Source organism: Cyprinodon variegatus, unplaced genomic scaffold (assembly GCF_000732505.1).
Source record: "Cyprinodon variegatus isolate N-32 unplaced genomic scaffold, C_variegatus-1.0 Scaffold2054, whole genome shotgun sequence".
NCBI lineage: Eukaryota > Metazoa > Chordata > Actinopteri > Cyprinodontiformes > Cyprinodontidae > Cyprinodon > Cyprinodon variegatus.
Genome location: NW_015152507.1, coordinates 46,788 through 51,242, shown reverse-complemented (window position 1 = coordinate 51,242; position 4,455 = coordinate 46,788). Strand labels below are relative to the sequence as shown.

The following is a 4,455-nucleotide window of genomic DNA, read 5'->3' as shown; positions in this document are numbered from 1 at the left end:
ATACAAAAGGCAACTGTCAACCGGCCCCGTCCAGGAAACACACAGCCAGGCAGACGAGCTCTGAGCTAACTCCCATGTCGGAGGACGAAGAGAGCACATCCACTCAGTCACGGTCAGAGAAACAGGACCACACTGGAAAACAGGCCGATCTCCAGCATCTATAAACAAGGGTGTTGATGAAAGCAGCACAGCTGATATTCCCACCGGCAATCACAGTACTGTGTGAAAATATCATGGTATGTATTTTCTAGATCGTAGTTTCTAATTAGTTAAACCTGTAGGAACATTTTTTGTACATAAGGTGGATTTATTTGACACAGAGAAGTATACTCGACCAGGAAGTGGATATTTATTGATGAAAGATTACTGGTAAAGTATATTAATTAATAACTTTAAATTATATGTATTGATTTTCTGAGTAAACCTTTAAATTAGATATGATACCTCAGAAAAAAAAATGAAAATTGACAAAAGAGTACAAAATAAAATGACCTATTTACATATGACTATAAAAAATTTTATGTTTAAGTTAAGAAATTTTTATTTTTAGTAGAGTTAAATAATCATATAATTAAATATCATATTTATATAATGAATAATCTAAAAATTACAGATAGTACAGCCAAAATATGTTAAATGGAAAACTGTATCAGCAGCATTTTAATTTGATATATAAAGAAAAATATGTCTTTTTGTCTTTTTTCTGCTTTTATTTTTATACTTTGAAATTTGTTGATAAACAGATAAGAGGTTTAAAAAATGTTGAACTAATAGTTTCTGGCTAATAACAATTATATTATGCAGGTCAAGGCCTAAATAAGAGATATTCTAATTAGCGCTGCCTTTGCATAGGTGAAGCTATTCAATAATTCATAATCTGCCAACAATCACTGAATTAAATAGTTAAACAAGTTTTCCCAAAAGACTCCTGAGATGATAATATTACAGAGATTACTTAATACCTAATAAACGGCTAAAGTACAAAACAAATCAGAAAATGCTAAATATTGTTGTCTACAATGTTTACTATATTCAACTACATACACACAAATTTTTATATATTTATATATAAAGAGAGAGGAAGACTTACATAACCAAGCTGCATCTTATATCAAATAACAAATGGTTCTTTATTTTCCTAACACAGCGCTTTACTCTCAATCTGCAGGTTTACTAATTTTTCCCGTACTTGTAAAAGTAAAATGGGAGGCAGAACTTTTAGTTTTCAAAACTGGCTCAGGTTTTAGGTAGGGATGCACGATATTGGGATTTTGGCCGATATCCGATATGCCGATATTATAAAACTCATGTAGCCGATAACCGATATCGATACCGATGTTAAAGCTGGACAAAAATAAGTAGTCATTGAAAATAGCAGTTNGGAGAGGTGATTGAGAAAAAGAAACCAGTTGAACACAATGAAAAGATTCAATGTAAGCAAATCACTGTTTGCTAAGAAGAAAGAAAAACATTTAATAATAAAAAAAAAGACTCAAACAATAATACACAGAATGCGTTAACTCTAAATGTTTATTTCTTACAGGATTGTACAAAGCAAAGAAAATTATATTGTCATGCTAACGCAATACCATATTTAGCAATCACTGATATAAAGAATTTTTTACATTAAATTTACCAATTTAAAAGGAAACCTGTCCAAGAACATCTTTATCATAACATCACTACAACCATCATGCAAAAAAAAATGTAATTTATTTAAAGATCTAAACCTGATACTCAGTTCAATTCAGTTTAATAATGATCCTCAGCATATATGATCTCAAGGCTTCAATAATGCAGAGCAGATCAGGGTTATGGAAATAATCAGTTCAACATCACAGAGATAGATTTATAGAAAATATACGTACATACATTCCAGTTAGAACACACTTATAAATCAGTACATGTAAGTTTAGAGTGGGATATTGCTGTGGCAACACTAAGACTAAATGCATTGTTTACATTGTATTTGTAATATGTCACGCACTTTATTTCAAGAATCATTTAATACCTTAAGTTAAGATTTTATATTAGGCTAATGAGCTGTTAACTCCAAGCTTATTTCACAGAACTGTGCCCTTGAAGTTGAAGTAGAGTTTTAAGAAAAACATAAACTTTCCTTAAACACTTGAAAAAGGACACCATGAGGTCCCACCACCAAAAAAAAGAAAAATACACTACATATAAGAACCAGTTAGTCTCTTAACTACATTAATTATGATTTCATTTGATGCTGAATGATTTCTTGAGACTTTCCTTTGCCTGCTCCACTGTGATATTCTTCCAACCATCAGGAATGTCAGCAGGCTCTGCTTTATATGCTTCAGCAAATTCCTTGTTGTACTTGTTCATCACATATTTCCAATAATCTGATGCCTCATAACTTGAATCGGGAGTTATTTTCCAGTCTGGATAAATCTCCCTATATTCTTTGTAAGGATGCCATTCATTGTTTGTATCGCTACAGAGAAAATTCTTGTTACTGATAACAAGAGAAGAGCAGATCTGAGTTATAAGTTTTTCTGAATCTGTCCACCTATACTGACCCAAACCCTGTGATCGATGTAGGGAAGCAAAGTGTTCAGTGTGAGCTGCTCCACCTGCATCACAGGGTATTTTACAGAATGGACACTCTTTGCCACAACCAACCACTCTGTTGAAAATCTCATCCTGTGGGTTTAATTGGAGAAGTCTGAGTTTTGTTTCAAAGTCTGTGTTTTTAAACTGCTCCCTAAGATCTTCCTTCATTTCCTTCACACTCTCTCTGAGCCAATGAGCAAACTGTTCCTGGTCAGCTTTGTTCAGAACCATAAAGGCATTGAGAGCATCCTGGGGAATGACCAGTTTATCACCAAGTTCTTTGCAGATATTTCCAACAAATGTCTTCAGACTATCTGTCTTTTCTGCTCTTGCCTTTTCAATGGCAGCAGTTATGTGGTCGATGCAGGACTGGAGATGTGTGTCCTCTAACTCAACTACTGAGAACTTAGAGGAGAAACTCTCCTTAATTCTATCACGTATGAATACTTTTACATAATCTTCATATGAGCAGATGTATCTCTGAAAGCTTTCAAAGTTGCTTTTTTCAATCAAATTCGGTAAAATTGAATACTGGAAGGACATACGTGTGCTGAACACTTCTTTTGTCAGCATTTTATCAACAATATCTGAACCAAGAGAACGATAGACAAAGTGCTTCACAGCAGGTTTCAGACAATATTTGGTGAATTCCTCAGCTTTCTTCTGGCACTGATCTCTCTCATTGAACACATCTTTGAAATCTGTCCGGAACCTTTCCATGTTTTCTTGCAGACATCTCTTAGGATCATTTTCTTGTATAAAATTTTCGTGCATCTTTTGAAACTCTCTAGCAGCAAATCCACAGATGTGTTTCTTTAGAGAAACCTCAAAGTCAATGTCACTGTTAACATCATCACTGTTCAGCTTCTCATCAATGATGTAAAGGATCTCCTGGATGTAAGTATCATGATCATTTGTTTTCATTTCCATTTTTTTCATCACAAACTCTCTGCAATCAGATATGATGCTGTTTGCAATTTTTTGTCTCTCCTTTACTAGATCCTTCCAGGACCACCATCCTTTCCAAGCAACTTTCATGTTTTTCCCCAACCCTTTAGGTTTGTATGTAAAAGGCTTCAATCCACAGTCTTGAAGTCTTTTTTTACTTAGCAGTTGACATGCATGGCTTCCTTTGGGTGAAATATTTGCTAGCAACTGACGGTAAACCTGATCATAAACATTTAAAGTCTGCGGTGCAGCAAAAGACAAGGTGTTCAATGTTTTAGTCCACATCTTATTGAAATTTTCCTCAAGCTCTCTGTCTGTCATTTTACGTTTTGTCTCACGACACTCATTAATCAAAGCATGAACTGCGTTTTCAATTCGTTCTGTATAAGTGGTCTTAATTTTATCCAGTTCTTGCTTTCCCTGTTTGATGTCCACTGCTACTCTGAGCTGCTTAAACACTGATTTTTCTGTTTGTCCTCGAAGACTATTTATGCTGTTTGAGAAATCCTCTCTGTATCCTTCAACCAGGTAAACATGACCTTCTGGTTGCTCAAAGTATTTCTTCAGGTTCTCAAGAATTATTGACTCTAACTTAATCAGCTCTGTGACTGCTTCCCTTTCTAACTGAGTGATAAAGTTCTCCATGTCAGATATATCAGATGTTGCAGCAGCTGTACCAAAATTAGAAATTCTAGTTTCTGCATTGGTAACCCAGGTGTACATTTCCTTTTTGAACTCCCACTCCCATTTGTTGTACTCTGTGCAGAGCCTCATGTATGCATCAGCTACCAGACTGTTTCTGAAGCTGAAGATGAAGTTTTCATGTTTTACTGCGTTCCACAGGCTGGTTATCCACTCTCTGAACTCCAAGATGTTATAAGAAGTTGACCCACACTTTCCCAGCTGTTGGATGATGTTTTTCTTGAG

General features: G+C 35.0%; 1 pseudogene; it reads right to left on the bottom strand.

Moving 5' to 3' along the window:
• Positions 1-2,205: 2,205 nt before the first annotated feature.
• The window catches only part of LOC107105088, a 4,949-nt pseudogene continuing 2,699 nt past the window's right edge, over positions 2,206-4,455 (bottom strand).